The sequence below is a fragment of the Ornithodoros turicata genome, chromosome 2, assembly GCF_037126465.1.
Source record: "Ornithodoros turicata isolate Travis chromosome 2, ASM3712646v1, whole genome shotgun sequence".
Taxonomy (NCBI): Eukaryota; Metazoa; Arthropoda; class Arachnida; order Ixodida; family Argasidae; genus Ornithodoros; species Ornithodoros turicata.
In genome coordinates, this window is record NC_088202.1 from 45,090,813 (window position 1) to 45,113,317 (window position 22,505).

Genomic DNA, 22,505 nt, shown 5'->3' on the forward strand with positions numbered 1-22,505 from the left:
GCATTAATATTAGTATTAGTACTCGTAGTGTGCTCTATAGTACGAGTCGTCTAATAAATTTTCTCAAACAAAAGTAAAACCTACACAAAGCCGTACACCAGGAATGCCGGTCACGTGAAGCCCAGTGTTGCTGGACTGCTTTTCCATGGAGAAGCGCCTAATCACTCGAAGGGAAATATTCATATTCTAATTATCTCTGCCACTTAGGGATGAGAAATTGTAGCCACTGAAATATCATACGGTAGGTATTCATGTTTCGCTGTTACTTCAACACGTTTTTGGTGCGGAGTCGCCCTTCAACGGTTGTAACGTCAGAGTTCCGTGCTTGCGAGGGGATCTGTGCCATATCTTCTCCTTTCTGTCTCTGTGTCGTCCGTTCGCTGTATCGCTGCTGCAAGGTATATCTAAACAGGTAGCGCAACTCCCATAGGCCCCTGTGTCTTCAGAATGACTCCATGATCGAGACGGTCTGCGCCATCCATCCGTTGCGCGGTCTACTACGATTGTAAATAAATGGCGTCAGAGGTGACGTCAGCAGTATGAATAATAAGTAGAGCATAATTGGCTATGGCACGTTTTCGTTAGCGCACTTCGTTTGCGTTGTATTCCCTTTTCCTCACCCGTGCAACAGTACCAGACGAGAACACAGATTAAATAAATCGTATCAGGTTTAATGAAACATATCAATACGAAATACATATAGTTATCACATATCTTGACAACTCCAAACAGAAGGGCTCCGTGATATCACATAGAAACGAGGAAGGTTCACTTAAGCTCCCTTTATCACCTAGAGCAATACGCACACGCAGTGATTAGACGTTTGCATTTATTCAATGAGTGGCCATTGCAACAAAACATGACATCGTTGGTGCACAGCTGATTCCTGCTAACACTCACGCGATCATGGCCGCTCGTCCCATGAAATTTCTTTTCGCGGGGCGAGCAACAGGGGATGCATTGTACTCATCAGTTCACACGTGTTAATCTCGGCCTACAGCTCCGAGATGTTAACGTCGCTACCTGTTTAACCCAAAAAGTACACGAACTCCGCATTACAACGCACGGACACACGGCACGGATACACAGATGCACGGGTAAACACGCCCACTGTGACACATGCGCAAAGGAGCAGGATACGGAAACGTACTCGGGTTGTAGATGATTTCGTATATGTGCACGAGTGGGGCAACAAAGTTTTTTTCTACATTGAAATTATGAATAACTTATTAGTACGCACACAACCCATGCCCACGTTCTAAAGTTTTTGTGTTTACGATCGTACCTCTACTGTCAACACCCATGATCGCTCGCGCCTCATGATGGTAGCCTTGCCGATGGGTCTGATTTAGTATTTTCACTTGTTTTCGCTACCAGTTTAGATATACCTTGGCTGCTGTTTGCAAGACCTCTCATCCAAGTGTTTTAGACGAATGTGTAGTTTGCGTTCTTGTGTTCCGGAATACACAAACCGTGCACCTTCGCAATGAAATGCTTACTGCACTCGCGAGAAACGCAGTGTCTCGTCTGATGTATCGTCTAGTTGCTTGCGTTATCAATAGATGGCGCGCGAGTTGCCACAGGGTCAGATGAGGGTTGGGGCGATTCGGGAGTCCACTACGTTAACATTTATTCATACCTTGTCATACTGACATTTAGGAATCACAGATGGTATTGTAGAAGTTATCATGTTTATTGAGACTTGTGTGACCATAATCACTCACTGTCCAACATAGCAGATCACTGTTCACATTGGCCACAACACTTAATGGAATCTCTATTAGTGACCACCACAACAACGACAGCACTAGAATTTTACTGAAATTCACCCAGTGATTCTGCAGCCATAAGGTGCTTACAATATATCTTACAGCGCTCTAGAGTGCTCTGTCAAGGTGCTTATATTGCAGTATTACTACTGGCTAATTAAATTGAAACTAGTATGTGAGAATGATACTGAAGTGAATAAATACATCAAGCAAATAGGAACAACTTTCCTCCGCTCTTGTCTGAACATATGCACCACCACCAAAATAATATTGCGCAAGTCTGGAGCCTGCTAATATATACGCTCAAGTCGCAAAAGCGTTATCAGGCAATTAAAAGGAAACTATCCAAGTCTAATACATATACGACGAGATGAACACGTCTGTTTGTGAACGGACTGGTTGTCGAAAGCGCCTTTATGGCTCCTTGCATTGCGTGGCAATCTTTGAACTTCGATTGCTGAAAAAAGTCTCAATATACAGCAGAACTATTAAGTATATGGAACGTCCAAGTTACAAGCTTTCAGAAAACCATACGGTTTCGACAGGTTTGCCATTCCTGTAAAGCAATACAGCTGCAATCTCAGAAAATGTATCCCCGATTGCGCTCATAGAACACTGTGTCGAAGTTGCCACCAACCAAGTCGCCATTGCTCGTCAAGTATGGCGGCAGAACTACATTGCATGCGCATGACGCTGTGGCACTTGATATGATAATTTGATCATATTAGATGATAATTTGATAGGCAGATAAATGACTCCGCAACTTTTAGACAACTAGACTTTTAACGATAACTTTGCGACGCGTTGGTGAAGCACTCTGTACGTAAAATGAAAGCGAAAACGCGTAGATTAGGTAAGTTTTTGTCGCCTGATATCGTATTCTTCGCATTCGCATTCCTTACGTTTGAGGTTTGAGTTTCTTTTAAGTGTCACAAAAGAAGAGGCATTTTCCGTTTTCTACGCCATCGTGCCGGCACTTGTGTGGGGACTCGTGATTTCGCGCTTGATCTCCCGCACTCCTGCTTTGCAGTACCCTCACATGTACTTATACGTGCTCTTTTTGACAGCACCAACGTTGGCAAGAGCAGCACAAAACCTTACAGACGATGACGCCTCACGCCAAACTATACCACCGTCATAAAAAAAGACAAGAAAAAAAAAACACACGGTGGATCAGTTTGTAGCGTGTCCACCTACTGATCCCAAGGTTGCGTGTTAGAAAACGAATTCAGCTCCTACTCGCTCTTAAAATTCAACGTAAATGTCCCCGTTCTCAAATTAAAAAATCACAAGTTTCTGGCACCATGATGTATGGAACGGCGTCACTGCTAAAACGTTCTTCTGACGCAGAAGGCTGAACAGCTTTCTCTTGACCCCTGCTCGCGTTTGCTGGAGACAGTGCAAAGTTCCGCTGATGTCTTTAACTTCACCTGTCCTCTATACTTGGTAGGCTATTTCCGCCATCACTAGGACGGACTGGAAAAGTTCCCTCCGAGGGTGCCGGGGTAAGGAACCACACACCACTGTAAGGGATGCTAGGCACCCCGTAAAGCTCTGCGGCTCGCCTAAGAAAGGCCGCGAGAAACGCATATTCGAAAGGAAAAAGAAAATGAAAAAAAAAAAAACGTGCCTTAACGTCTCGTCCTCGCCGCAGATCGGACACTAGAGAGCAAGAGGAGTGCGCACGAAGGAGCTAGTCCACAGATGGATGAGGCCGTGAGCAAGACGCCACATGAAGGACACTCGGCTGGGCTTCATGTACTGCGCTGTGATTCTTTTCAACTGTGGGACAACCTGGTACAGGTCGTTGTGCCGCAGAGAGTACGGATGTTCTAGGTGAGGAAATCCACGATGTCGCGGACACCAAGTTCAGCCACGTTTATACATGTGGTGACCAGGTCTTCAAACTAAAGGTTGCTCTTCCTGCGTCGCGGTAGAAAAGAAGAGGGTCGGCGGACCTTGGAACAGTGTGGTCAAGTGGGAATCCCAGTTCATATCGCTGGATTCCGGCGAAGAATCTGGCCAAAGCATAAGTGACAGAGTTGTCGTTACGTACTGCCTTATATGCCCACTTGACACGGAAGGCGGTCGCTACTTACTCTGTCTATAGAGTCGGGATGATCCATCCACCTTGTTCTCGGAAAAGCTGAAGAACAGCACGCGGAAGTTGATCGACTGCGACGCCCCACAAGAAACGAAAAATCGCGGAGTTCGCTGACACCTGAACACACCCGGGTACAGGGCGGACGCTCGCAGCGTAGAACAGAGTGGAGTATACTAGAACCCGCGCTATTGCTGCTCTTGTAGACAACGGAGCCTGGGGCGCTAGAGCAGGATTCTCTTTTGAACTCCTTCGGTAGTGCTGTTAAAAATTTATTGGAGAATCCTGGTTGACTCGATGAGAAATCCTATCATATTTAGCTTTCGAACAGGTTGGATTGTCCCCGTTCACCCCCAAGGCAGCGCACTTGCTCAGCTCACTGCATTCCACCGCAACTGCTGCAATAGTCCTCAGCCACTTCGATGGCTTTCATGACGGAACCTGCACTTGGAACGACGACGGTGACATCACCTGCGAAGGCCAGTACAGGTACAGTATGCTGATACCCCGGCAGAGGGACGTGTAAACTTCGTGGCGAAGGCGTCGTATAGAAGAGGCGTAATTGCCAGAGCTTACAGTGCCGGCGAAAGTGGACGTCCTTGTCTCACACTTTGCTTCGTGAGGAATGGAGTGTATATGTTTATTATAAAAAAAACGGAAAAGAGAAAAGGGAATGACATGCAACCCATGAGAACCTGATCTGAGGTGTATACTGTGTAATATATCTATGTATCCTACCATTTTTTCGGGAATGGTAGCGCTCCAGAGTACGCTGAATGTGTACTAGCGACTTATTTTATCAAACGCCTACCTCTGGCCTAGGGACAGGATAGCGCCAGTCAAGTCACGGTTTCTGAGCCAGTCAATAAGATCGTGGAGTGAGTTCCTCGAGCTGAGGTGCTCTGCCTTCGACGCAGCACGCTTGGTTCGGACCCAAGATGTCTGAGAGAGCTTGCGTGAGCCGCAATGCCCGGCATTTCGCCAATGCCTTGTAATCGCTGTTTAGCAGACTGATAGGTCTCCATGCCTCCAGTCTCCTTCTGTTTGTCGGATTTTTGCACAACAGTGTGATCACCTCACTTTTCATGAACATGGGAAGTCTTCTTGTTTGAAGACATACGTTCAGAAACTTTGTGAGTTTCCTGCCTAAAACCACTCAAAACAGCAAACCACAGAATAGTGAGGTGACCAAGGCACTTCTTCAGTTCCTGCAGGTGCGTGGCCTTCTGTTTGAACTGTGACCAATCCCGAGTTTGGAATAGAATTCGGCGGGGAGGACATCTGGGCCTCGAGTTTTGTGTTTAGGTGCGTGTTTTAATGCATCCTGCACTTTCTCCTCCGAGTTGGGACCACCCGTAACAAAATGTTTTTCTCTCTGCGCAGACGTTATCAGCCCCCAAACCGCTGGACGGCTTCTCTGCAAATAGCTCTGCGTAATATTGCCTGCAAGTCCGTATCACGTCTTCCTGGCTTGCCTGAAGGACTCCATTTGACTCAATCTCTGTCATTGAAGTGGATGTCGTCCCTAATCGCTTGCGAAGAGATGTCTAGATGTCACGTATTATTCCTCCGTTCCTGAACCACTTTTCCCGCCTTTGCCATGTCCCATTGGCGACGTATGAGCTCCCGGTATCCTCTTTTGAGGCGAGAAACTGCTTCTTCAACCCCTGGTCCGCTTGAGCCAGGCTTGTAGAGGATGACTCAGAGCCGTATATTAAAAGGGAGTCTGGCCATTAATGGGTCATGCCTATACCTGAAGCTCCACCCACTTTTTCAGCTTTCTGACCAATGAAGTCTTGAAATATGGGGCGCTATCAATCAAGCTATCCTCACTATTTGCCCCCCTATCCAACATGGGCAGCGCCATTTTGGGTGGCAAGTGGATTGGATGGGATTGAAATGGATACCTCTCGCAATCTGCAAAAGTAGTGGATTGTTGGTGCAAATTTGAGGAGCGCCACCTAGAGAGCGTAAGGCACGTCGGGAATTGTCGTCTGCTTCCGTCATTGTACCACGGCCGGCAGAACAACCGGCTGCGACACATTCTGTTGTCGGTATGATTTTTAAACAAATCTACATGAATAGTTGGAATATAAGAGGCTAGAATGTTTATATCCATGCAATCCAGCAATTAAATATAAGATTGTACAGCACAGAGCCGTTTTTGTTATGATTTCGTTGTGATCGCCGTGTTCACTAGGCCTAACAGCGGCGACAAAAACGTATTATTTTCATTTAGATATCGATGGACGAGCATAAGTTCAAACTGATTTCCGAGAAACTTATATTAAGATGTACATTTGCAGCGTAAAATCAGGTTAGTCTGTGAAAATTTTTTGTCACGGAATCCCCGCTTCACTGTGTTTGTTTTGGTCGCCATTTTGGGTGGCAGTATGGTGTCATGGCGACCCCCTCGGTAAAAAGCAAACCAATCAGAGGAGTGAAACTGTGATTGACAGGTCGAGCCTCTTTTTGTGACTCCTCCCAATGGCCAGACTCCCTTTTAATATACGGCTCTGGGATGACTATTGCATCACTCACGGCGACGAGCTGCCTACGACCCCTTCTGGCTTCTTCCTTTCCAGCTTCCCATACCGTGTTCTTCACAGAGCCCTGAGTCCTTGAGGGCGTCGCTTAACTCCGGTGTAAGTTCCTCGCGCAGGTAAGGGTATACATGTTAAAAGCAATAAAAACCCTGGTGCAGGGGACACAAAACGACGAGACGGATACGAAGAGCACCGAGAGTGCTCAGTGCTCTTCATATTCGTCTCGTCCTTTTGTGTCCTCTGCACCGGGGGTTTTTATCGCTTTTAAAATGTGCGACCAAACAGCTCGGTTTTAATCGCTTTTTAAGGGTACATAGCCTGTTCAATCTGTGCCCTCACAAACTCGCACTGCAACAAGGTCTGGTTGAGTCGCCAGCATTCAACTCCTCGCTTCCTAGAAGCGTCCTCTGGCAAATTCAAGAGAAGCATTGCATGATCACTAAATGCTGTGTGGTGAACTTCCATCTCAATGCGGTAGGTAGCCAAGTTGCACGACACGTAAAAGCGATCAGTGCGATTCGACTACCCACGTCCCTTCCACGTGCGCCCCGCCATTCCGGGATGCGGCCAAACAAGCGGCGAAACATGCACGAGGTCTATGCCGTCTACAAGCTCCGTTAACGGTTTTCTACCAGCTCTCCACCGCACACGTCTTCCGGAGATATTGACGTCCGCTTCAATCGTGCAGTTGAAGTCCCCGCGCAGGATCAACCGCGATGCTCCCACAATGCCTAAATTAACAAAAAAATCTCGCCGATCCCGTCCTTTGTTAGGGACGTAGACACACAGCACACGATCCACCTCAGCGATGTCTACCCAGATCACCCTCCCCTGAGAATCGCGAGAGCAGCGACAGACGACGCCCCTCTTCGGTTTCATCAGCACAATCCCAACGCCCTGACTCCCATCAGGGCCTAGGCTCCAATAGAATTTCGTGCCATGCATCCGATCAAAGCGAAGCATCTAGCTCCATTTTGAAAAGAAAACTTCCTAGAGGCATAATATGCGGCACTTTAATGTCCTGGCCTGTGCCAGTACTTCCAGCTGTAAGCGTAAAATAAATGAATAAATAAGGAAATAAAATTATGATTATACCAAGCAAATGCATCAAGCAAGTGTTGGCGAATGACCCAATTTCGCCCGGGTGGTGAAGCGAACAATTAAGTTGCCTACGTACAATAAGTGTATCGGCCCTGGTTTAGTGACTCTATAGGTGGAACTCTTGTCGAGAGTCGCTGACCCAAAGCTTGCACATCTAGGTACTCCACCTTTCGAAAGAAAATTCAGCTCCCTGGTTTTCTTTTAAATAATCAATCAATCAATCATCAGCCTGCACGTTCCGGTTACCATGTCGTATCTCTTGAACACTTCGATGCCTATTCCTGCAGCTCTCAATGACGACTGGACGAATGCATCCCATAAGATATACTTCTATTGGATGTCACATATACTCAGTGGGACAATGCAGAACGCCAGTCTCTCTTGAGTTTCGTTTTTTCTTTCCTTTTTTTTTTCTTCACAAAACCAGACCGCGATTGATTGATTATTTAAAAGAAAACCAGGGAGAAATTGAACTTGTCTCCTCCCAAACAACCTACAAACAACCAAAAACCAGACCGCGAAAAATATATCAGGTGAAATAGCTGATGATGAAACAGGGCTCTCGAGCAGAAAGACCCATTGTTGACGGGTTGTTTCGGGACTGAAGCGACTGCCTCTGTTTGAAAAGACAAACGAACCGAAGCACCCATAAAAGAAATCACGTCGGTTCGCATAAGCGAAGCGAATGATCATCGGGGAATATTGTTGCGTTCCTTTGTCTAGCGGGGATGTGCACAGGGACGCAGTATACACCGGCACAGGCCGAAATTAGTTCGGCTGCGTCACCACAGAGCATGATCAAACACGACAACAAAAGAAGGTGAAAGCAAAACCCACTCGTCCATGATTCGTCCTCATAGAGAAATGCGAGTGGAATTACGTTTCCGATATTGGCTCGTCTGCACTGAAATCAATCTAGCAAGAGATGAAACGCAAGCGCGCACAAAGGCCAGATTGAAAACGTTCGCTTGCGCTACTAAACGCACAAAGAAACAAAGAGGACGCACAATGCTGTATAAAAGCATCAGCGGAAACTAAACACTTCCGAGTAAACAGAAAAATACTATTTATCCCGCGCACCGGAGAAGTGATAGCGGCTTTTTCGGTCCCAGGCGTATCGATGTTGTCGTGACTTTCTGCTGCAGCGGACAAATTTGATCTGCGCGAACGGGCGGCGAATTCAAAAGGCAACGGGTCTTTTTGTGTGGTTAGGCTTCAGTGCGACACTAATGTTTTTCTTGCGTACATTCTAGTGTTTCTTTCAACTGACGTGTATCTACTCGGATTTAAGCCATCCGACGGGTAATGGGATCGCAACAGAGAGCGAGCTGGAGAAGAAGAGAGGCTAAGGTATTTCAAGGAGACCCCGTTGCTTCAGACCAAGCTGACGAGCACCGTCTCGTTTCGCTAGGTGAACAGGAATTCCTGCGTCAGTGGTCTAATCGGAACATAAGCGTGAAGTATGGACACGTTGCGCTGAGGAACCTAGTTTTGCCTGACATGTGTGCCCCCATATACGAACGGTATAGATTGTGCGTATATTTAGCAGTTTGTACATACTTGTAACGATAGTTTGCACGTAGAACATTTACGTTGTTATGGTGTTAGTGAAACGCAAAGTGTAATTTGGTCAGTAGCTTGAGTAATTAGATAATTATGTTAATGAAATATTGTTATCAGCAGACGAAGATAGAAAAACAAAGAGGAGGAAGAATAAACTCTGTAGTGATCAAAGCGTGCAGATGATGATGATAGTGATGATGACGGAGAAAAGAAAAGAAATGGGGACGGTCCACCTCCACAGCTATAGGAGCAGAAGGGGTTTGCTCCGTTACCGAGAGAAGGTACGACGACTGCTGTACGTTAATGTGGAAGAGACATGGCTATTTGCTGTGAGATCGACGTATAGACGATACGACATATAGACGACGACACCGTCACCTTTCTAGCGTGTATAACACGCTGAACGATGTTCGGAGTTGATGGTTCTTCTCCGTAATTCTTGTGTATATTCATCGGCAGATCACTTGTGCCGCGATGGTACGATACTGTTCGGTTACGCAGTGCTCCACCTACTGCACTGAACGCGAAATAAACGTGTAAAAGCAGACGACGCGTCCACGCTACGGTAGTTCATCGTTTCTCCGCAGCGCGCCGACACCGTTCAATCTCGGAGCGAATATGGTATTGTTAAAGGTTGTATACGTCTTTCAAATAGTGAACATAGCGAGTGCCTAGAATATCAAATGTAACAGGCAATCTACTTCATTGTTCTGTTTTCCGCTCTACTATTGTTTTCTTCTTTCTTATTAGCCATTAATAATGGGTGCTTACTTGTCATTTCTTCACATTAACACTGCATTGCTGTCACGCCTAAAGTGCGCACAAAGAGGGCAACAATAAACAACTTTATTTTGAGATGATGAACGGGAAGTGTAATCGCCAGGGGCGACACGCTACCCCAATGCTGGTGGTGATGTGGGGAATGAAATAATGAACCACTACACAATAAGGGTGGAAGTCCAATGATGTCAAAAAAGAAAAACAAGAAAAAAGACGTCAGATGGATTTGTAACAACGAGGGATTTCAGATGTCTGTCATCTAAGTTACAATATCGTCATCGTTACCTGTGTTAACAGCTAACCTTGCGGTGGATGTGCCGTTTTTTTTTTCCTTCCTCAAAAGCCGATAAATAGTTCCAACTGACACGGGGGAAGGGGTGACGTGGGGATTCGAGCAGTCTGCCTGCCTAGATTGGCGGCACGTTGTTCGGGGAAGGGATAAAAGGGGGAAGGGGGAAGGCACACCACGTCTGGTTCCACAGTTCCCTGCACTACAACCGACCGTGAGGGTCTACTGCCTCCAGGAAGTTCAGCAGGGCTTTCTGTACGGATAACTGACACGGGCACACGCGGAGTATTTGCACGCAGAATGACTAAATGCATTAATGAACGCTCTTCCTTCCCGTAGTAATGAATTATGAATTGTGATACGTGCTCGGCGGAGCTTATGTGTCAGTCCAATCCCTGTTGGTGCGACAGCGAGGCTACATAGCCTTGCATAAAGAATTCGATTGCTCACGTGCAATTTAACTACATTGAAATGATTCAATATGTTTTCTAGGCATTTGTGAGATACCAAACTCCGCGATGTTAGATACATATTTATTAATACCTGCATTAAACTTTTGTAGAGAATACATGCGTAGAGGTCAAAAAGGGCCGTATTTTTCTTCTCATATCCACGACATTCCAGGCCACAACCACAAAAGGAATTGATTTTGCAATTACGGATAAATACTTTCCGTACAAGGTGCTTATAGATCATTTACATAAATATTTAAAGCGACCCCTAACACTTCGAGATACGTCTGTGGCGAACGTACAGTTTTAGAGTAGAGTTTTTCGTCAAACTCAAAAAGAACACAAATGTATGAACGAGATACGTTGTGATTATTTGAAATTTAGAAGGACAACGAAGCACCAAAAACGTGTTGAGGTAACAGTGTGACATCGATCCGTACCGTATGATATTTCAGTGAATACAATTTCACATCCCAAAGTGGCCCAGATAATTAGAAAAATGAAGATTTTCCTTGGAGTGATTAGGCGCTCCTACATGGAAAAGCAGTCCAGCAACACTGTGCTTCACCTCAGCGGTATTCCTCGCGTACGGCTTTCTGTAGGTTTTGCTGCTACCACTGGCTACTACTGGTCATTCACGCGACACGAAGACGTTTACAAAGCGCGCGCACGTAAAACAGCCGGTGACCCACACGAGACTACCGGTGACGTCAGGCATGGTACAGGAGGTAGGAGAGGGAACCTTCAGAAGTTTCGGTTTCGTTTTGAGCTTCCCAGCTCTTTTGGCAACTAACGAGTTCCCGATTGCCAGACCAACTGTATTCCTCATTTCGGAAGAATGTATCGAACTTATTTACACAGCCATTATAATAGTTCCGGATTATCCCGGAGTCTCTCTTTAAGGAGACTTTCGGAGAGCGGTGTTTTTTTCGTTTTTTTTTTTAGAGTAATGAAGTGACTTCGCGCACAATATAACCATCACCGATATGATCATATACCTATCACGAAATTTGAGTCTAAATATTATCACCGGAAACAAAGATTCTGCCTTATTCGCGCACCGTTCTATGCATTGTTGGGACTAATGGCGGCTGACGTAATCGGAGTACGCCTTAACAGGAGGATCCCTTTCTCAGGCGTTGGTGTCGCCACTTATGCTCTGGTGACGTGTGCGGACATGAACTGCATGAACGGTGCAGAGCGACTACTGTATGTAATGAACGACGGATTTCCTTTGATGAGCTACGCTCGTATTTCTTTTCTGACACACTGCTGATCTTTTTGTGTATATACATTTTTTTTTCTATGGAGGTAACTTGGTACCTTCTAACCCCGGTTGCTATCCGGGTTCTTTTATTGTCTGAGTGATTGACTGATTGATCAATCTTGGAAAAATGCACGTGAGCATTGGTGTGTATGTACATTATCTTCTCTTTTTCCTGCGCCTTCTGACCACGAACATCTCAAGTTCACACCGACGGTTTATGCCTCAACGCCTCAGTTTATGAACTACGAAAGGGCGACGTGGACTCTGCAATCATTGCGTCGTGAGACTCGTTACACGTTTAATGAATTATGAATACAACAGCGGGACACTTAATAACGGAGAATCATTTCCTTCCTCTGTTCTGCAAATTGCCCTCATATGTGAGCCCGTCTCGCGCGTTCTTTTTCGGGCGTGCATAAACGCCTCGTCCTTGCGCCCCAAAACTCCGTTCATTAGCAGGATTCAGCTAATTAGCCGTAGCACGAGAAAGAAGCGAATGATAGATGCACGCGCTTAACGCTGTTTGCATGCCAGATCAATGCGAATCGATATTGCAACAAACATCGTGGATGATTTCGGGGCTTAGGTTCAAACTCTCTATAGCGTCGTGTACCTGAACGCGACAGAAACGCATCGTGTCCATTTATCGCCGCGAATGCTTGCACTAGGCCATACCAACAAATCTCCACGAGACGATCGGAGCGAGGAGATGCGATGCGAGAGGACAGCGCGGTAATTGAATCCGATGCGCGTCTCTCGCATTCATGTAATCTGATTCCATGATATCGGAATGTTTACTTGATAAGGACGAAGCGCCGTCGAGTTAACCACGAGTTTTAAACTTCGTCCATCGAAGCGAACCACCATGAACAGGACTTGCCACTCTGAGGGGAGTGCGGTTTTACATTTTGGACCCCATCATTAGGCATCTGGAAGATTGTGGCGAAGGCCCAGCCGTGTTTCGTTTTCTATAGTGCGAATGACGTCGAACTTTTGTTCGTATCCGTAAAATTAATTTACGGAGAAGACGCGTACCAGACCACATGCCAGTCCCGGCTACGCTACTCCCCAGCAATGCTGGAGCTAGCTGACAAGGCTGTAGCTCAACGTCACGTCAATTCTGGAAGCTTTTGATGATTAGAGATGCTTTGTTTTCGGTTCGTACGTACACTATCGCCTACGCGTACGTAAGGGGTAGCGTATAGTAGTTCGGCGCAATGCGCGAAGCTCTCCATGTTTTGCGCCTGCGCAGAACCACCAACGCTATCCCTTACGTACGCAAATGCGATAGCGTACGATGCACGAAAATGTTGTACACCATTTGTTGTTGCCCTTAGTTTCTCTTTCCTATCCTTGTTTTCAAAACGCGCAATTTCCTTGTCAGCTCAGGCCTGGACCGTTGAGATTGACTGTTCACGTATGTCCACATACGTCCGTATGCTCCGGCTGTCGCCCGTCAGACCGTAGAATAGTATTAGTGCTTCTCGTATTGTATTGTGATGTAGCAAACGTGAACGATGTGCTTTGGTGTATCGGAATGTTTATTAAATATGTTCTGAACAGAATCAATATAAATTTGCACCGAAGCTATCCGACTACCATGTGTAACATACACCGAAATCCTGTTTTATTCATCAAGCACTATTATTTTACTTCAACGATTAGCACATAGTTATTTAACTAAATTAATGTTAAGACTGCAGTTCTCAGTTAACTTTTTCAAAATTAATATAATTTATTCATACACTGAACCGTAATGCCAAAACATTACGTGAAATTTCGCTAGCGCCAGTCATATCGGAAAGATGTAAATTCTACGGCAAAACGCCCGGAGACAGCAGCCATCGGTCCAGTCCCCTCGCGTGACGTCAGCAGACCTCGGCGGCGTCAAGCCTGGCTGGGGAACACCCGTAAGCAGGGTTGCCAAGCCAAAATCCTGAAAAATAGCCGACGCGCCACGTGAAATTTGCAAAAAGTAGCCAATTTCCCTTCAATGTAGCCAGTGGTGTGCACATACCATATTAAGTATATGGAATAAAGAATTTTAACGAGTCTTCAAATCCTAGCACACAAACAAAACAGACCGAAGGACATCGTACCGACTGAGAGAAGGCCGATTACCAAGGGAAACAGGAATGAACGCACTGTACATGATTCTGCATAATGCGGTGCACGATGAAAACTTCCCCCAAATTAGGTTCACAGAACTCTCAAATGCAGCGTGAAGAAGTATCCACAAAAGTAGCCAGAAAACAGCCAAGTGGCCTCTGCCCATTTTTCGGCGCCACGACACTCAGAAAACAGCCAATTTGGTGCAAAGTAGCCAAATCCAGCAACCCTGAACGTAAGCTCTCATTGGACGCCGAAAATTCGTCCGAGTGCTACGGCGCTTCGACCTCGTCGCGCTACGTCACGGGTCACATGATCCGCTGTTCTAAAGGAACTGATTTTCCTTACACAATACTTGAAGGAGGGGAGGGTTTCCAGATAGCTCAATGCGCGTTGCAGGTGAGCTGCGCTCGTTGTTGCTTCGCAAGGGGTCACATTATTTTTTGAATAACACGCCGCAGCCAGCGCGCGAAAAATTGACGGAGGGGAATTTCAGAACTCCGTCAACGAATATAAACTGACAGACTTCCATGTCGCAGAAAAGTAAAGTGGTGCGGCCAGAACACGAACCCTGCATCAACCACGAGTTCCTCGGTTCTGTTTCTCTATTAGGCGGCAATAAAAGGAGCTACCCATCCTTAATGCGCACCCGATGCACATTAACACGACTAAACCGTGCAACCCGCACCTGCACCACCCGTAATAGTCACGCTTCCGGATGGCTTCAACCTTGCGTTCATCGGCTTCTCCTCCGTTCGAAAATTTCAAATCGCGGCAGTGTTCACCATTATATGGGTTTTGCTTGCGCACAACTTCGCCCGGGACGACCGCACAAGCACGCAGCCCATTAGAAAGAAGCGAAGGAGTTACCGAGGTGTGCTTTGATGTGAGCCGCCCATTCTTCCCAACCGTGTCGAAGCAACTTAGCGGCCGGCGAATTACAAAGAGGGAACTTGGCATTCGATGTGACACGAGCTACACGATCTCCTTCGAGGCTGCGGCTGTTTGCTCCGAACAAGACCGCCGCTATTACGGCCATAACGGAACCACGAAAGTTTCCAATAACGACGTTACCTCTATTGCCTTCCATGGAACACGCAAACTGCAAGAATGCTCTTCGCACTCAATAGCTCGTTGATACGACACTTTCAAGAGCTGAGCGATTTTCATGGCCGACAGCCATAGTGTACGATATTTGTTCCAGACTCGCATAACTCCGGTTTTATTTTCGCAGGCAGCCGTTCTGGAGGAATTGGTTGCTGATACTGCAGGGTTCTTCGGTATGATGTAGAGAGGCGATGCCTTGAGGTGCCTGAAGGTTAGATGCACTTTTTTGCAAGTTCAACGACGATAGTTTGTGTCGTAACTATAGCCATTAAAGTTTTATGGTCTGCTCTGGACACTCACTGCGCGGGTTTAATGGTCCTGTAGGAATAGTTTTCGTTGTACGTCAATGTGTCTGTTTTTCAGCGAAATAAGAAACTACACAGCGAAGTCAACAATTTGCACGTGTGTAATGAGGTATTATTTTTCAGCAGTACCATGCGAATAACAAACCATTTTTTGAAGCCCTAGAGACGCGTGAGATATAGCTGTGCCTGTTTTGCCCTTCCAGTGAGCACTTGTACACTCCAGCAGAATGGTACATCGATAAAATCAAGTAAAGCTCTGTATTGCCCGCAGCTGAACCCACTATCACACACAGAGAATAACAATGCGAGTGGACTGTCGCCCGCCAACATCACTGAAAGGTGTTCTATATTCCGAGTGTGTAACCGAATCGCAAACCAAGCCGGACACCAGTGATGGCCACTAACTACTTCTACAGTAGTTTAACTATAACTACTAACTACTTTGTGATTGAGTAGTTTAACTAGTAGTTCAACTACTTTTCAGGGGAGTAGTTAAAACTACTTTTTTAACTACTGCAGTGTAGGTTAACTACATCTATAACTACTTAACGTTGTCCACCAACACTAATCCCTTGTAGTGTTATTGGATACCTAAATATGAATCACAAGCAATAATAAACTTCGGCTCAAGCCATTGCTACAATCGTTAAATACAAAGCTTGCGGCGGGATTCTTTCTGTGCCTACGCGATGAAATAAGTTGCAGAATTATTTCACAGCAAATGAGGCTTCACTAGACAAGCATTAAAAGTGAAGATTTAGTACACATGCACGACACAATTGCTCTGCACCTCCGTTCTCACCAAACAAGTAGCTCACGGTAAAGGTCGGAAGCACAATCTTGCCGTAAAGCTTGCGGCAAAATCGGAAGTAGTTGGCGCCTTCAGTAACCTAACTACTGTAGTTAACTACTCAAAATAGTAGTTTAACTAGTAGTTGCCACTACATTTCTGCAAGTAGTTCGTAACTACTTTTTAACTACAATCAGGTAGTTTAACTACATGTAGTTAACTACTGGCCATCACTGCCGGACACCCTTATTTTTCCACTGAACCAAGACTGAACTAATTGATGAGTGAGTGATTCATGTCTTCTGGAAGGCCACTGACCCGTCTATCCATGAAGAACACACAACAATGGCACAATCCGATCTTGGTAGAACACTGGAACTGACATCCTTTGTTGTACACATGCCGAACCCGGAGTATGGATCAGGGTTTATGGCCTTCTCTTTGGTTTCCTTTGTCGCACAAGTCAGTCACGTCGTATTGCCCGCGGCTGATCTACGAGTGCGGCTTATCTGCCCGAAAATTTTCAAAACGTTCCTAAAAACAGGTCCTGCGGCTTATCTGCGGTGCGGCTTATACGCGTGTAATTACGACCGACCACTGTGGCATCGCTCATGATCATACTTTGTCTCGCAACGTAAAGCCACCAGTTGTCATTATAAGAGACGCTGTCTGATCGTTTCGTTGATACATTTTATTTTGTATATTACTTAGTCACCTGCAATTAGAAAAAGTAACAACAAAAAAAAAAAACACGGAGAGTCTATCCGTACCTCACAGATCTACGTTCTTTCTATTATGTGCGTTTCATTATGTTCCCCTTTGAAACTGTATATAAACAGCAAAAAAAAAAAAAAATCGTTGTCGTTATGGCGCATGTTAGGGAGTTTTAGTACATTCGAGGAATTGATACGATAAAGGAAGTTATTAATCCCAGCTATGCCATGAGATGTCACACGCTCCAAGGAAAGAGGGTGATTGGCTTATCGTGTTTTCGGAACTGTTATCGTGAACACTTTCTGATGTAACTAAAACTCGCTATTAGGGAGCTTTAGGGAGCCGTGTGCGCCCTCAGATTCCTTTTCCGTAACGGTATCAGCCAGCCGGCTATCAGCGTAGCAATAGCTGATTGACTGATAGCGATACGGAGTTGGAATCGAAGGGTGCTCGTGGTTTCCTCAAACTCCCTAATAGCGAGTTTTAGTTACACTTTTTACTTCCTAGAAGACCTCAACTAACGAATGACCAGCAGCGGAGTATAGTGACGAAAAAAATATTTTTTTCTCTCGTTTCAGGAAAATAACACCTGTAGATTTTCAATATGCTGTAGGAGAGGACCTGTTCTACAAATGGCACGACTTCTTCAGCTTCCTAGACGACCTCAGGCATGTGAAAATACTATCTGAAAAGTGTCATTTTTTACGAATGGTCGATACTCTCGGTAGCTTAGTTAAACAATGAATATAGATCAGCTTCATATTTTCACGTGAAGCGAATCTTCATGCAGTAGTTTATGAGCACAGATATTCCCGGGATCCTGAGCCAATGCTAACTTGCCAAAAATTTATTGTAAACTTGGCCCAAAACACGCTCCGTTCTTGAGCTCTTACGACGTCACCGGATTTGTTCTCGTTCACTATGCTCTTGCCTCTTGGGGAAGCTAGATGGACCCTTACCCTCTAACAACAGAAAAAGAAAGCGCAGAAATGCGGTCTGCATGTGTCACAAGGATGCGCGGAACGGACAACACTTTCTCATGTTTGTGCCAAGTTCGAGGCGCCCCCAATCCAAAAAAAAGGAAGAAAAAATATTGAGGAAAAAAGTTTATATCTGCATACACACACACTAGGGAATGCACGGGATTTTATTCCTTTTTCACCGAAATCTAAGGGGGTCGAGCTACAGTTCTGGCTGGTTTCGGCTGGAATGGCCCACCTCTGTAGTAGGGTTTCCGCATTTCGGCTAAAGCGGACTGAGAGCTACAGAAGGAGTACTACCCTTGCACTCCGCTTCGACGCAATACGTGCCATCCTGTCTGTGCAGTGGAAGTTAAGGGTACGGTATGTTCATCGCTGCAAAGTGCTTCCTTTCTTTCTGTCTGTCTTTTGGCGGTTGATATTTCTTACAAGGAATATGAATGAGTGAGCTGACTATACAGCACCCTGACTGCTAGGTGAAAAGCATTACACTAGTTAGGTAGTTTCACTTACTTTTCACGCGTTGAATAAATTATCCTTAAACAAAAGGTATTGTTGTACTTAAAAAAAATGTTTCTTCAAGTAACCGGCGACGTAAACGACCCATCGAATCTACGAGGCAATTAGTTTGTGTTAACACTTTTCACTCGGGTTTGGACGTCAACCAAACAATCCGTACTTTAAAACAACGCTTAACCTGCAGGCATAAATGTCTCTGTTAGTGTTGCAGTTACTCCGACGGCTCCATAGCATGAAGAAGGTACACAGGGCAAAAAGAAGAAAGAGACTGATATGCACAGTTTAGACGTGCATGCACCGTCCTCGCAGTAATGCCTTTATACAAACTGCGAAAAGAAAACGATGAATAAATTATATTCCTGTAGTTCTCTACACCTATGACCTGTACTTCTTCCCATTATGAAATATGCACGTTCGAGACTTACAGGGCTTTCTTCAAGCCATTACGCAAGTTTGACGTGTTGAAGCCGACGATTCCATTCTTTGGTAATGCGAATTTTTCATGGAGCAGCTACTGGGGGCCTTGTTGTGCGATAAACTATATAGGCTTACCATGTTATATATTACGGAGATACGTAGAGAGCGATATCGGTAAACAATGCTTGTTGTTTTTGCCGTTAGAGAACAAACAGTACGAAAACCATACAAAAGGAACACAATATTCACGGAGTCGGTTGAACTGTGGCTTACCCTGCCATGCAGTCGCTACTTCCTTTCCCCGTTGAGTTTGAGAGTTTGAGTTTGATTATAGAAAAAAACCCGGAAGATATTGAATTCGTCACTGACGAATTCTGCTACTCCCACAATGAGAAAGAAAAGGAGAAAGAAAAGAAAAGGTGAAAAGCTAAAAATAGAAATACATCACCCCTCCCAATCACCGAACTGTACGTGCATATGCGTAGCTACATCCCCTACAAGTGAGCTGAAGTGCAAGAAACAAAACTGCAACGGGGAACTCGACGACACATGCCTAGCCATGCGGTCCTAAAATACAGATTCCATCTCACTGCTCACTATGAATTTGACAAGCGCTGACAATGCCGCATCTCTCTTCCCGGGTTCCCATACACCCAGCACCTTGACTATATCGAAGGTTCTATTGTCCAAGCGGTCTAGAGCAAACTTCAATGTAGCCCTTTGGGATGCATATCTTGTGCAGTGCATAACGATGTGTTCCGTGTTTTCCACAGATGCACACACTGGACAGTTTGCTGAACTAGCCCTGCCGACTTTATGGAGAAACTGTTGACCGTACGGAACGTTAAGGCGAAACCGATGCAAGAGTGTTTGTATAGGTCGCGGTATGCTGGACGGAACACGGAATTTCAGATCCGGGTCAATCTGATGAAGCAAGGATGACCGCCTGTCGACTTGTAACCATTGCCTTCTGCAAATGTCTTCTGTCAGCAATTTTAACATGTGCTTCACATCTGACGTGGAATATATCACCGTGTGTTCCGTTGACGATAGGTGCGCTATGTCCGCCATCTCATCTGCAGCTTCATTACCGCGTATGCCAACATGTCCAGGAATCCACTGAAGCAGTATGTCGTGGCCAGTGTCTACTGCTGTCTACGACATTCCCCAGCGGGAGCCGCTGATGCGCCGTAGGATGTTGATGCGTGCGTCAGTTCTTTCCCTGAGGTGTTTAATGTGCGCAGCCCACGAGAGCTGCGAGTCGATTATTACTCCCAAAAACCGGTGATGAGACACCCTCCTTACTGGCTGGTCGTCAAGGTTCAATTGAAAAGTCTTCATTTTCTTTCGACTGAATGGAAGAAATACAGTTTTCTCGACTGATATGTCCATGCCCCTCTCCGTTAAGAAGGAGACCGTACAATCTAAGGCATTTTGAAGACGCTGCCGCAATGCGGGCATCTGCACACCAGAGCACCATATAGAGATGTCGTCGGCGTACATACTAATGTGCACGTTCTTCGGCAACCGTTGCGGTAGGTTCGCCATGACCACGTTGAACAGCAGGGGACTCAACACGCCGCCCTGTGGCACCCCGCTTGATAGGCCATGACTGTCACCATTCCCGTCTTCGGTTTGCACATACACTGACCTTCCTGCAAGGTAGTCTGCGATCCACCGTAGAGACCGACCTTGTATTCCTAGGCTATACAGATCATATAGGACGTGGCTGTAACTGACCGTGTCGTACGCCCTTTTGATGTCTAAAAATGCCGCCGCTGTCGTGCGACCTTGCGCGCGTTCATGTTCTACGAAGGTCACCAGGTCTAGTACGCTGTCCATAGTGCACCTGCCCTTTCGGAAGCCAGACATGCATTCTGGAAGCAGCTTTTGTGTCTCGATGACCCATTCCACTCGACTTAGCACCATCTTTTCCATTACCTTACACACGCAGCTCGACAAGCTAATTGGCCTGAAGGATGCCATATCCCTGGGAGATTTCCCCGGTTTGAGCAAGGGCACTACTCTGGATATTTTCCATATCGCAGGAAGTTTGCCCTCATTCCAGCTCTTATTGATTAGACATAATAAAGTCTTCTGAGCGTTGATGTGTAGGCTACCTATATGCTTGTAGGTAACGCCGTCGGGACCTGGCGACGATTTACATCTTCTTGAACTTGAAGCGGCGTCAAGTTCTGCTAGGCTGAAATCAGCATCCAAGGCCGCACATCGCGCGTTATCGGTCAGCACAGTACTCCGTTTGGCATTTCCCACTGATACATGATATGCAGTTGTCGTGGATGATAAAGATGGCCTAGTAAACAGTTTGCAAAATTCATTTGCGGTAGACCTCTCATCAGTATCGTGATGAATAGCCAGAGCCCGGAAACGGTAAGATTGCGAGTTTGCTGCCCCAAGCGACCGGACTACCTGCCATACACGCGTCATGGGTGTGAATGGCGAAAGTGTGGAACAGAAAGACCGCCACTGTTGCCGAGATAATCTTTGTAGGTGACGCCGTATTATACGCTGTAGCCGGCATGATTCCCGATAGTCGTCTGGGTTTCCGGATCGTCGGAATCTCCTTTCCGCTCTGCGTCGAATCGCACGAAGCCTTTCGTATTCTGCATCGACGCGTGTGTAGGTATTGGGCACCCGCCCCCCTTTCCCCGTTCTTTTTGCTCTTCCCCGGTTTCCTTTGTTTAGTGGGGCGGCCTACCCGACTTTCCCTTTCGTTAGGTTCAGTATTACTGTGAACAGATTTCGTAATTAAGGGCTTGATATTTATTTAGGATTATGCGTTTTTTGTGGGTAGTGTTTTATTCTACTGTGTTCTGCACGTTCATGCGCTTTATTACGTAATATTACGAAACGAGTGAGACAACTTACGTAATAGATAGCTAACATTGCTAAGCTCGATTTCGATCCCTGTTTCGATTTTGATATGCAACTATAGGCTCTTGTTGATTTATTTCCACTCCTGTACTTTTCATTTTCATTTCATTCTCACTAATTTTCGCAGTCGGCGCCGAGCAAGGTGTGGATATATTGAGGAGAGCACAGTACATCGATAGCAGAACATTCTTCATAGATTTCGCAGCATGAAAGTGAAATGGAAAAAGAAGATGAGTATGACTGCATAAAAAGGAATGAATGAAGAAGAAGAATGCGGGGGGGGATATATTTATTAGACGAAAAGGAAAAGGAAAAAAAAACTGGGAAAGGTCAGCCAAACGGGACGTCGGCTTGCTATTCCAGAAATAAGAAATAATAATAAATAAATAAAAGGAAAAGATAAGAATTAAAGAAAGAAAGAAATAGGAAGGAATAAGAAAGAATTAAAGGAAGCAAATTAAGAAAGAATTAAAGGAAGAAAATTAAGAAATAAGAAATAAAGAAAAAGAATTTGGAAATAATGAAAAAACTAACAGATGATCAAAGAAGGATGAGGTAGATTAATGACAAAGATGACAAAAAAAAAGATGACTAACAAACGGTGAAGGAATGATGAGATGAATCACAGAAGAAGAATGAGATTTCACGACTGAGTTCACAGGCTGTTCATCAGACCTGAATCTCTCAGGAAAGTCAGAACTGCTTTGGTCACAGACCGCTGTGTGTGATCTCGTACTGGGCCGAGCAGAGTGGCCAGAGAAAAGTCCGTGCACCGCAGCTCGAGTAGGCGTCGTCTCAACG

At 45.6% G+C, this 22,505-nt stretch overlaps 1 protein-coding gene and 1 long non-coding RNA gene across 2 annotated transcripts in view; one reads left to right on the forward strand and one right to left on the reverse strand.

The window, feature by feature from the left end:
* The window catches only part of LOC135385349 (uncharacterized), a 279,985-nt gene extending 262,438 nt beyond the window's left edge, over positions 1–17,547 (forward strand). The window contains exon 5 of the long non-coding RNA XR_010420389.1: positions 17,472–17,547. This is a non-coding gene — a long non-coding RNA (uncharacterized LOC135385349). The remainder of the gene's footprint in view (positions 1–17,471) is intronic.
* The window catches only part of LOC135385347 (hemicentin-2-like), a 527,311-nt gene that overhangs the window by 301,769 nt on the left and 203,037 nt on the right, over positions 1–22,505 (reverse strand). The gene's annotated exons all lie outside the window — the stretch shown is intronic.